Below are 13357 nucleotides of genomic sequence, written 5' to 3'. Positions count from 1 at the left end.
TGACATTTCAGGGTCCCCAATCGCTTCACAACCTTCCCAGTTAATATACCGTTGATGTAGGATGGGTTGATGCTTCTTGGGTAGAATGACGGAATTATAGAAATCCACGTGGTGAAGAGTCCAAAAGCGATTTCCATCGATCCTGGCATCACGAATACGCAATACAGGATTTTGGAAACGAAGATCCTGGAGAAGAGCAGACCCTCCACTGGCAGTGAAGTCAGTGACTGGCTCATTGCCAGCACGCCGAGCCTCTGCACGGTGGAGGACCAAGCCGCGAATCACAGGAGCGTGGGCCGGGGGAAGATCAACTTCATCGTCCTTCCCACCATCATCATCACTTGCAGGCTCCCACGCCTGCGGATTTGTCGCAGGTCGAGACCGACCGGAAGGATTCCGGGAAGTCCGACCGCGAGCACTTTGAGACCCGGAGGCCTCAGCACCCGGCATGACATTGCCGCTTCCGCGCCCTCGCTTGGATCGAGAGCGAGGTGGAGTATCTCCGTGGATTTCCTGGTCATCCGATGAGTCGGATTCGACCACCGACGGGTTCCTTCGACGCACCATTCTAAGAAATAAGAAATAGAACCTATTATGAGCAAGGATCAAACATGTTTGAGAAGGAACGCATAAGATATTGACCATGCACTTCAACCGTTAATATGAGTGGTTCAACTGCAACGAACAATATCGAATCGCTAATCTCTAACAATGTTTGTGACAAATGAAGATAGTCTAAGTGTAGCAATCACTTAAACTAAAGTGTACCCAACGAACGATACAATAGATAATCAAAAATGCGTAGGATCGAGTACAAGGAAATAACATAGGACAATACCTCGATCCGAAGATTGGGTCAAGAACTCCCAACGAGATGGAGGAAGATGGTGGAAACACGCCGGGAAGAACGGATCTCCAACCACTCTTCCAAAAGAGTGAGCTCTCGAGAGAGTTTGGAGAGAAGTGTGAAGGTGTGAGAGAGAAATGAGAGAGCGGCGGCGGCTGGAGAATGAGTCTAAGAAGGGAAGAGGAGAGAGGGAGAGACATAAAAGGGGAGGAGTCGGCCGCCAGAAAACCGAAAACCGGTTCAACCGGTTTCAAAACCGGTTCAACCGGTTTTGGGTCAAACGGCGCAGTAAAAGCGCGCAGAAAACAGTGCTGACTGCGCGAAAATCCTGGCAGTCTGACAGCACAGACTGCAAAACCGACAGCGCAGACTACGCAGCTGTCAGCGCAGACTGCGCGCTGACTGACGGCGCGATGGCCAAAACCGGTTCAACCGGTTTTTATACCGGTTCAACCGGTTTCCACCAGGGAGAAACCGGTTGAGTGGTCTACTCAGCCGGTTTACTCAACCAGATTTCAAATATTGCCCGGAAGGGCTGTAATAGCACTTAGCAAATATGACATGAGATATTTTAAAGATAAAAATGATATTTCTCATTTCATATTGCTCAAACAATCAATTTTCAACCATCAAATTTGATCAAAATTTTAGTTATTAAGTCACGTTTCGAGAATCCAAGATATTTAGCTCACTCCTAAGAAAACAAAACCTAGTCTCATCAAGGGGTTTTGTGAAGATATCGGCTAGTTGATTTTCGGTGCTCACATGAAATAGTTCGATATCTCCTTTGGCTTCATGGTCTCTCAAGAAATGGTGTCTAATGTCAATATGTTTGGTTCTAGAGTGTTGCACCGGATTGTTTGCAAGTTTTATGGCACTCTCATTGTCACACAAAAGTGGAATTTTGTTGAACTCACAACCAAAATCTCTAAGGGTTTGCTTCATCCATAACAACTGTGCACAGCATGCCCCAGCTGCTATGTATTCAGCTTCTGCAGTGGAGAGTGCAACACAATTTTGTTTCTTGGAACTCCAAGACACTAAGGACCCCCCAAGGAATTGGCAAGTCCCAGTAGTGCTTTTTCGATCTACTTTGCAACCGGCATAATCTGAGTCAGAGTAGCCAAGCAAATCGAAAAGGGAGCCTTTAGGATACCATAATCCTAGGTTTTGGGTGTGGACTAAGTATCTTAGAATTCTCTTAACGGCTACAAGATGACAGTCTTTAGGATTTGCTTGAAAACGTGCACACATGCAAACACTCAACATTATATCAGGCCTAGATGCATATAAGTAAAGCAGTGATCCTATCATTGATCTATATAATTTTTGATCTACAGGTTTACCTTCCTCATTTAGGTCGAGATGTCCATTTGATGACATTGGAGTCTTGGCGTGCTTTGCTTTTTCCATGCCAAACTTCTTGAGCATATCTTGAGTATATTTAGTTTGGCATAGAAAGGTACCTTCCTTGAGTTGTTTGACTTGAAATCCCAGGAAGTATTTAAGCTCGCCCATCATAGACATCTCAAACCTGTTCGTCATTACTTTGCTAAACTCTTCACAAAATTTTTCATTAGTACTATCAAATATAATGTCATCAACATATATTTGGCACACAAATAATTCATTATCAACTTTTCGAGTAAATAAAGTAGAGTCAGCTTTTCCTATTGTAAACCCATTTTTAATTAAAAAGTCTTTAAGACAGTCATACCAAGCTCTAGGGGCTTGTTTAAGCCCGTAGAGTGCCTTGTGAAGAAGATAAACATGATTTGGCTTCTTTGGGTCTTCAAAGCCCGGTGGTTGCTCCACATATACTCTTTCTTGTAGTGGTCTATTTAGAAAAGCGCTCTTGACATCCATTTGATATAGCTTGAAATCATGGTTAGTAGCATAGGCAATTAATATTCTAATTGATTCTAACCTTGCTACCGGCGCATATGTTTCACCAAAATCAAGTCCTTCCACTTGAGTATAGCCTTGGGCAACCAACCGTGCCTTGTTTCTTGTAACCACGCCATGTTCATCTTGCTTGTTCCTAAAGACCCATTTAGTCCCAATCACATTTTGTTTGGGTCTTTGGACTAAGGACCAGACTTCATTCCTAGTGAAGTTGTTCAACTCCTCTTGCATGGCAATTATCCAATCCGGATCACCCAATGCTTCTTCAACCTTAAGTGGCTCAAGAGAGGAAACAAACGAGTAAAATTCACAAAAATTAGCTAAACGAGATCGAGTTGTTACCCCTCTCCTGATGCTACCCAGGATGTTGTCCACTGGATGATCCCTTTGAATTGTTTGATGGACTCTAGGATGAGGCACTGATGGATGTCTTTGTATTTGCTCTTCCTCATCAGTTACTTGATCAAGAGGCACTTCACCATCAATATTTTCTTGTTCATCTTCTACCATTGTTGGCATCCTTTGATGATTTTCTTCGTGGCTTGGATGACTTGAGGTTGATGGGTTTGCTTGGGTGGAGACATTGTCACTCACCACCCTTGCACCCACATCAACTACCTCATTGGTCATCCACAAGGTTCCTTCTTCATCATCCCTTTCTTGAGGTCTCACCTCACCTATGGCAAGTTTCTTTATGGCCTCACAAGGTAGTTCTTCATTTCCTGCAGTGTCATTAGAAACATGCCCTTGCGAGCCATTAGACTCATCAAATGTCACGTCTATCGCTATTTCAACAAGACCGGTGGTATTGTTGAAAACACGATATCCATGCGCATTTGATGCATACCCAAGCAAGAAGCCCTCGTCCACTCTAGGAGCAAACTTTGAGCTCTTGACTTTCTTGTTAAGAATAAAACACTTATAACCAAATACTCTAAAATAATCAACTTTAGGTTTGTTACCAGTGAGAAGCTCATAAGCAGTCTTTTTGTAGATCTTATGAAGATAGAGACGGTTGATTGCATGACAGGCGGTGTTGACGGCCTCTGCCCAAAAATTGTCAGGTGTCTTGTACTCATCCAACATGGTTCTTGCAGCTTCAATTAGAGTTCGGTTCTTTCTTTCCACAACACCATTTTATTGTGGAGTGTAAGGCACCGAGAACTCATGTTTGATTCCCTCTTCTCCTAAGAATTCTTCGACACCTGTGTTTTTGAATTCCGTCCCATTATCGCTTCTCACTTTCTTGATTTTGAGCTCAAATTCATTTTGAGCTCTCCTCATGAATTTCTTCAAAATTTCTTGAGTTTCACCTTTGTCACTCAAAAAGAAAACCCAGGTGAATCGAGAAAAATCATCAACAATGACTAAACCATACTTACTACCACCAATGCTAATGTAGGCCACAGGTCCGAAGAGGTCCATGTGAAGAAGCTCCAATGGCCTCTTTGTTGTGACCACATTCTTTGATTGATGTGGGACTCCATGTTGCTTTCCTGCTTGGCATGCGCCACAAACCCTATCTTTCTCAAATACAACATTTGTTAGTCCAATGATGTGATTATCCTTTTGAAGTTTGGCCAAATTCCTCATACCGACATGGACTAGCCGGCGATGCCAAAGCCAACCCTTGTCGGACTTTGCCACTAAACAAGTCTCAGGCGTCACTTTACTTGTTGTGAAATCAACAAGATAAAGCTTGCCCTTCAAGCGACCGGTAAAGGCAACTGAGGAGTCCTCCCTTCTAAGGATCTTCACATCCACATCCGAAAATAGGCAATTATAACCCATTCCACAAAGTTGTGAAACGGACAACAAATTATAGCTTAAAGAATCTACTAATAAAACATTTGAAAGTGATTGTTGGTCTGAGATAGGAATTTTACCAATACCAATCACCTTACTTTTGCCACTATCTCCAAACACAATTTCTTGTGCTTCTTGAGTTAGTTGCAATGTATGAAACATGTCTTTCTCCCCGGTCATATGATTTGTACATCCACTGTCAAGCACCCAACTTGACCCACCAGAGGAGTAGACCTGCAAAACAAGTTTAGGCTATGCTTTTAGGTACCCAAATTGAATTGGGTCCTACAGTGTTAGTTATAGCCTTGGGTACCCACACACTTCTTTTCATGACTTTTCGTTTAGTGTAGGCACCCACATATTTCACAACCAATTTTCCTAAATCCCAAGTCAACATATAATCACAAAGATATGAGTGGGAAATGGGAGCATTAGATTTTTGTCCACTTGAGGATCCCACTTCCTTCATCTTACTCTTTGTGGAACTCAAGTTAACCTTTACCTAAGGTGACTTGTCATTTGAGGAGTGAATCCTCCCCAAGGCATCATATAGGGTGGTTCCCTCTATGAACTTGGGGGATCTCCACCCCTTATGCACTGTGCTAGGGTTTTCCTTGGATGAGTTGAACCCAAGCCCCCTTCTTCCATTGTTGGGCTTAAGGGACTTGTACTTGGGTTCAACTTTCTTTAACCCATCATTGCTAGAGCATCTTTTAAAAATCTCTTTGACCTTCACCTGTGGGCTATTCTTCCTTGCATGGTTAGTTAGACAACAAGAAGCATGATACTTGGCACAATGTTTGCAAGAATTATCATTTAAGCTAGACTTAGATTCAAGAACTAAACATGAGGCATTGATATTCTTGCAATTTTCAAGTTGCACTTGAAGTTCTTGATTTTGAACATTCAAGCTTGACATGCTTGATTCAAGTGCATTCTTTTCATTTGCAAGATTATCAATAGAGGTTTTCATGTTAATTACTTCTTTATCTTTATTGTGAATCAACTCTTGAAGCTCTAGGTTTCTTTCCTTTTCAAGGACAAGCAAGTCTTCTTGAGCATCAAGAGTTGCTTTTCTTTTATCTAGCTTTTCCATTAATTTTGTGATAACATTGTATCCATTTAAGCCAAATTCTTTAATCATTTTATTTTTCATGACAATTTGATCATCATCATCATCATTTGAAAAATCATCACTAAATAAAGTTACCTTATCTCCCTTTGCCATGAGGCAAGTTGGAGTGTAGGAGTCGTCTTGAAGGTTGGTGAAGAGTTGTGCGCTTGATGTAGATTGGATGGCCACATTTGCCACCACTTCCTCTTCCTCGGAGCTAGAACTCTCTTCATCGGAGTTCCATTCTTCACCAATATGAGCTTGTCCATACTTCTTCTTCTTGAAATATCCCTTGGTCTTGCCTCCCTTTTTAAACTTATCCTTCTTGGCTTCTTGTTCCTTCTTGTTAGGACAATCCACTATGAAATGACCGGTTTGGCCACATTCATAGCATGCCCTCTTCTTTCCTTTCCTTTGGAACTTGTCATTCTTCCTTACAAATTTCTTGAAAGTTTTGATGAACATAGTTGTGTCTTCATCACTTGAGCTATCTTCATCACTTGAGGTCTCGACCACTTTCTTTGCTTTGTGGTCTTTGCTCTTCTTGAGATTGTCTTGTTCATTTGTGATCAAGGCATGAGAGTCTCTTGTCTTGATGGGGGCTTCTTCGGACTCGTGTTGTTGAATTTTTGCAAATAATTGATGAGGCGTCATGTTCTCATAATCATCACGATCCCTTATCATCCTTGCAAGACTTTTATCCTTCTCTTTATAAGCTCTCATGAACAATCTTGTGACCTTGGAGTCACTCCAATCTTCACTCCCAAGAACTCTTATTTTGTTGACCAATACCATCAACCGATCAAAGAGTGATTGGAGCGACTCACCCTTTGTCCAATCATATCTTGCAAGCTCACTTTCCAAAGCTTCAACTCTATGTCTTTTAGCTTTGGGATCTCCTTCATGTGACATTTTAAGAATATTCCAAATGTCACGGGCATCTTCTCTTCCTTGAACTTTCTGGTATTCTTCCGGACAAAGGCTTCCTTTAATTATGCTCACTGCTTGAGCATTTCGATGAACCTCTTGCATCATTTCCGGAGTCATCTCTTCTCCTTGGGCGGGCTTATACATACCTACATTAACAATCTCCCAAAGACTAGGATGCACACCGATTAAATGCGACTTCATCTTGTCGGTCCACTCATCATAGTTCAACTCACTAAGAGTTGGTAACTTTCCAAGTGGGGCGGAAGAGAAGTTGGGAATATAATTCCTAGAGTAATCGAATTGAACTTTGCTAAAGTCATTACCTTTGCTTTTGGTAGATGATCCTTCGGTGTTGAGACTTACCTTGCTCAATACCTTAGACACCAAAAGATCCACTAGATCGTCATTATAATCAAATGTTCCCTTACCTTTATCTTCTTCGGCCTTTCTTCTTGATTCTTCTTCTTCGGCCTTTTTCCTAGCATCTTCCTCTTTCATTTTGAGGAACATTCTCTCGGCAATCTTCATGGCGAGGTCGAGGACCTTGGGGTCCACTTCCTCACCGGAAGATGTGACGGGGATTTCCTCGAGGAGAGGATCCACATGGTCCCGTTGTGTAGACATGATCGTTTCCTCACGCGGTTAAGCGTAAAATGAGGCACGAAGCTTTGATACCAATTGAAAGTAGCCTAGAGGGGGGGTGAATAGGCTACACCTGAAAATTTTCACAAAAAAACTTCGAAATAGGTTAAATTAAAGTTGCACAGGTGCAAACCGGTTCAGTCGATTTTAATCACAACTGAACAAGTTTGAACCCGCTCAACTTAAATTTGATAATCTATTGAACAAATGCGAAGTAGTAAAGAATATAGCTAAAGATTTTCCCTACACAAGAACTACTTAAATGAATAATATGAACCAACCACCGAATATAAAGCGCTTGACAAGAACACACAAGAACACACGATATAACCCGAGGTTCGGCAACCACCACAAAGGTGTCCTACTCCTCGTTGAGGAACCCACAAAGGGCTGGGTCTTTTCCAACCCTAATCCTCCACAAGCCGACCACAAAGGTCAAGGCAATCTCTTCTCAAATCTGCTCAAGGAGCGGGTGATACAAACTTCTTGGGGTCGTCTACAAATTTGGAGACTCCCAAGCAACCTCTAACCGTCAAGGAACACGAGGTTCCAAGAGTAACAAATCCGCACACGGTTAAGTTTGCAACGAGCTCAAGAACAAGAGAATGGGAAATCGAGATGAAATTGACAGCGAGTTCGATCGAGTTCACCTCACACCAAGGGTCCTTCAAATGATTGAAGGAGATGTGATTGCGGGTGTGAAAGGTGAAGTGAATGCTCTTGTTTGAAGGTTGGTCAGCCAAAGATTCGTGGGAGAGGCAGGAGTAAATGAGAGAGAGAGTGAGGGGGTATATAAAGGACCCCCAAAAAGCTGGCAGCCGTTGGGAGAAAAAAGGTCAAAAACCGGTTGAACCGGTTTTCAAACCGGTTGAACCGGTTTCTACCAGGGGGATCCCGGTCCACTGGGCTACTCAGCCGGACACTGGACCGGTTTCAAAACCGGCTGAGTAGGGACAAAATTCGGCTCAACCGGTTTCAGAAAAATATCTGCTGCGACTTTTCTGACAGCTCTGACTGTCAGACAGGTCAGAGCAGAGGTGGCAGGGTGAACAGTACCGAAACCGGTTGAACCGGTTTCAGGACCGGTTGAACCGGTTTTGGGGGCTGAAACCAAACTTTGAGAATTTTGAAGAGAACAAAAGGGGAGACTTTGTGGGAAGTAAAATTTGTTTTTCTCAAGAGCATTCATGATCTGGGAAAATGATCTTCAAGGAGTTTTCAAAAGATTTTGAACTTGGCTCATTTCACAACTTACTTGACCGTCGCGGATCCCTCTTAATTGTACGGCGATTCCTATGACTCAAGAATTATAAACTTAGCACCGCCGTTGTTTCATAGCACTTGGAGCACGCCATTTGATGTGGAATTTTAAATCTGCTGTGCTTTATACTTTTATGCTCGTAGGATCTGTGCTTCTCCTGTCTATAGAAATATTGTGTACATACTAGGAGCAAACTTGTTAGAATCTTAGTTTGTTTTGTCATTAATCACCAAAACCCTCAATTAGGGTTGATTGCACTTACAGGGTCCCTCCGAAGGCAACCATCTCGGCATGCCGGAGGACGGTGATCTCCCTAGGTCGGTGCCTCGCGTTGACATCCCACGGGAGCTAGTTGTGGTCCCCGTTCCGGCGGGGGGTCACGACCCACAGCTCGAGCAAATCCGCGGGGTGCAGGCCAGGCTCGACGAGGGAGCAGGAGCGCTTGAGCCAATCCGCCGGCACGTCGGGCAGGCATGGGCGGGCCAACCTCCAGCCGGAGAAATGCGTCATCTACCCCAGGGCTTCCAGCACCGCATCGCCGACGATGTCAGGGTCAGGCCGCCACCCGCATCCAGTGTGGTCGGCCAGAACCTAGCTGCAGCAGCGATGCTTCTTCGTGCGATGCCAGAGCCATCAACCACCAAGGGGCGACGAATCCAGGGAGAGCTCAAGAATCTCCTGGAAGGCGCCGCGGTCTGACGGGCCGAGAGCTCCGCCTCCCGAAGGCAGGGGCACCCCTCGGAACATCATGCCGCGACTTCCCGATTCATGCAGGAAGCCTCGGTCTACACCGGGCGCACGTGCAACACAGCGCCTGCGGCCCCGGGTCGCCTCGGCAACGAGCACCATCACCGCGACCGTCGGGCCCACCTCGACGAGAGGGTGCGCCGAGGCTACCACCCCAGGCGTGGGGGACGCTACGATAGCGGGGAGGATCGGAGTCCCTCGCCCGAACCGCCCGGTCCGCAGGCCTTCAGCCGGGCCATACGACGGGCGCCGTTCCCGACCCGGTTCCGACCCCCGGCTACTATCACAAAGTACTCGGGGGAGACGAGACCGGAGCTGTGGCTCACGGACTATCGGCTGGCCTGCCAACTGGGTGGAACGGACGATGACAACCTCATCATTCGCAACCTCCCCCTGTTCCTCTCCGACACCGCTCGCGCCTGGTTGGATCACCTGCCTCCGGGGCAGATCTCCAACTGGGACGACCTGGTCCAAGCTTTCGCCGGCAATTTCCAGGGCACGTACGTGCGCCCCGGGAATTCCTGGGACCTCCGAAGTTGCCGACAGTAGCCGGGAGAGTCTCTCCGGGACTACATCCGACGATTCTCGAAGCAGCGCACCGAGCTGCCCAACATCACCGACTCGGATGTCATCGGCGCGTTCCTCGCCGGCACCACCTGCCGCGACCTGGTGAGCAAGCTGGGTCGCAAGACCCCCACCAGGGCGAGCGAGCTGATGGACATCGCCACCAAGTTCGCCTCCGGCCAGGAGGCGGTCGAGGCTATCTTCCAGAAGGACAAGCAGCCCCAGGGCCGCCCATCGGAAGATTCCCCCGAGGCGTCGACTCAGCACGGCGCCAAGAAGAAGGGCAAGAAGAAGTCGCAAGCGAAACGCGACGCCGCCGACGCGGATCTTGTCGCCGCCGCCGAGTACAAGAACCCTCGAAAACCCCCCGGAGGTGCCAACCTCTTCGACAAGATGCTCAAGGAGTCGTGCCCCTACCACTAGGGGCCCGTCAAGCACACCCTTGAGGAGTGCGTCATGCTTCGGCGCCACTTCCACAGGGCCGGGCCACCCGCGGAGGGTAGTCGGGCCCACGACGACGACAAGAAGGAAGATCACCAGGCAGGAGAGTTCCCCGAGGTCCGCGACTGCTTTATGATCTATGGTGGGCAAGCGGCGAACGCCTCGGCTCGGCACCGCAAGCAAGAGCGTCGGGAGGTCTGTTCGGTGAGGGTGGCGGCGCCAGTCTACCTAGACTGGTCCGACAAGCCCATCACCTTCAACCAAGCCAACCACCCCGACCACATGCCGAGCCCGGGGAAATACCCGCTCATCGTCGACCCCGTCGTCGGCGACGTCAGGCTCACCAAGGTCCTCATGGACGGGGGCAGCAGCCTCAACATCATCTACGCTGAGACCCTTGGGCTTCTGCGTATAGATCTGTCCTCGGTCCGGGCGGGCGCTGCGCCTTTCCATGGGATCATCCCCGGGAAGCGCGTCCAGCCCCTCAGACAACTCGACCTTCCCGTCTGCTTTGGAACACCCTCCAACTTCCGAAAGGAGACCCTGACGTTCGAGGTGGTCGGGTTCCGAGGAACCTACCACGCGGTACTGGGAAGGCCATGCTACGCGAAGTTTATGGTCGTCCCCAACTACACCTACCTGAAGCTCAAGATGCCGGGCCCCAACGGGGTCATCACCGTCGGCCCCACGTACAAACACGCGTTCGAATGCAACATGGAGTGCGTGGAGTACGCTGAGGCCCTCACCGAGTCCGAGGCCCTCATCGCCGACCTAGAAAGCCTCTCTAAGGAGGTGCCAGACGTGAAGCGTCATGCCGACAACTTCGAGCCAGCGGAGACGGTTAAGTCCGTCCCCCTCGATCCCAACAGCGACGCCTCCAAGCAAGTCCGGATCGGCTCTGAGCTCGATCCCAAATAGGAAGCAGTGCTCGTCGACTTTCTCCGCGTGAATGCCGACGTCTTCGCGTGGAGTCCCTCGGACATGCCCGGCATACCGAGGGATGTCGCCGAGCACTCGCTGGACATCCGAGCTGGAGCCCGACCCGTCAAGCAGCCTCTGCGCCGATTCGACGAGGAGAAGCGCAGAGCCATAGGCGAGGAGATCCACAAGCTAATGGCGGCAGGGTTCATCAAAGAGGTATTCCATCCCAAATGGCTTGCCAACCCTGTGCTTGTGAGAAAGAAAGGGGGGAAATGGCGAATGTGTGTAGACTACACTGGTCCGAACAAAGCATGTCCGAAGGTTCCCTACCCTCTGCCTCGCATCGATCAAATCGTGGATTCCACTGCTGGGTGCGAAACCCTGTCTTTCCTCGATGCCTACTCAGGGTATCACCAAATCAGGATGAAAGAATCCGACCAGCTCGTGACTTCTTTCATCACACCCTTCGGCATGTACTGCTATGTCACCATGCCGTTCGGCTTGAGGAATGCGGGCGCGACGTACCAGCGGTGCATGAACCATGTGTTCGGCGAACACATTGGCCGCACGGTCGAGGCCTACGTCGATGACATCGTAGTCAAGACGAGGAAAGCCTCTGACCTCCTTTCCGACCTTGAAGTGACATTCTGATGCCTCAAGGCGAAAGGCGTCAAGCTCAATCCCGAAAAGTGTGTCTTCGGGGTGCCCCGAGGCATGCTCTTGGGGTTCATCATCTCTGAGCGGGGCATCGAAGCCAACCCGGAGAAGATCGCAGCCATCACCAGCATGGGGCCCATCAAGGACTTGAAAGGCGTATAGAGGGTCATGGGATGTCTCGCGGCTCTGAGCCGCTTCATCTCACGCCTCGGCGAAAGAGGTCTACCTCTGTATCGCCTCTTAAGGAAGGCCGAGTGCTTCACTTGGACCCCTGAGGCCGAGGAAGCCCTCGGGAACCTGAAGGCGCTCCTCACAAAGGCGCCTATCTTGGTGCCTCCAGCTGCCGGAGAAGCCCTCTTGGTCTACGTCGCCACGACCACTCAGGTGGTTAGCGCCGCGATCGTGGTCGAGAGGCAAGAAGAGGGGCATGCATTGCCCGTTCAGAGGCCAGTCTACTTCGTCAGCGAGGTACTGTCCGAAACGAAGATCCGCTACCCACAAGTTCAGAAGCTGCTGTACGCGGTGATCCTGACACGGCGGAAGTTGCGACACTACTTCGAGTCTCATCCGGTAACTGTGGTATCGTCCTTTCCCCTGGGGGAGATCATCCAGTGCCGAGAGGCCTTGGGTAGAATCGCAAAGTGGGTGGTGGAAACCATGGGCGAAGCAATTTCGTTCGCCCCTCGGAAGGCCATCAAGTCCCAGGTCCTGGCGGACTTCGTGGCCGAATGGGTCGACACCCAGCTCCCAACAGCTCCGATCCAACCGGAGCTCTGGACCATGTTCTTCGACGGGTCGCTGATGAAGACAGGAGCCGGCGCAGGCCTACTCTTCATCTCGCCCCTCGGGAAGCACCTACGCTACGTGCTACGCCTCCATTTCCCGGCATCCAACAATGTGGCTGAGTACGAGGCTCTGGTCAACGGGTTGCGGATCGCTGAAAGTCGCCTAGAGGGGGGGGTGGATAGGCGAAACCTGAAAATTAAAACTTTATCCCCCAACTAGATCCCTTGATTAGTGGTTAGAACAAGATATATAATAATCGGAGTATAGAAACTAAGTCCTTGCTTGTAAAGAGAGTTGCTTTGAAGTAATGCGGAATTGGTAATTAATACAACTACTAGATATATGAACAGTGAAGCAAGAAGGCTTAGACAAGAAGAGCAAGAACACAAAGTTCTTTCTTGCAAGGTGTTGCTCCACTAAATAAGAGTGGATCTTGAGGCAACACAAACTGATGATAGCGAAGAATAGTGCAAGAAAACTTAGAGAGAGAGAAAGCAAACAAATCACAAGCAATAAGCACGCGAGACACGAGTGATTTGTTTTACCGAGGTTCGGCCCTCGAAGGCCTAGTCCCCGTTGAGGAGTCCACTTAAGGACGGGTCTTTTTCAACCCTTTCCCTCTCTCCACCGATCACACAAGGATCGGCGAGCTCTTCTTCTTCTCAAGGATCACTCTCGATCCCACAAGGATCACCACACTCTTTGGTGTCTCTTGCTAGCTTTTACAAGCCTCCAA

Source organism: Zea mays, chromosome 3 (assembly GCF_902167145.1).
Source record: "Zea mays cultivar B73 chromosome 3, Zm-B73-REFERENCE-NAM-5.0, whole genome shotgun sequence".
Lineage (NCBI taxonomy): Eukaryota > Viridiplantae > Streptophyta > Magnoliopsida > Poales > Poaceae > Zea > Zea mays.
This window is presented reverse-complemented; position numbering follows the sequence as displayed.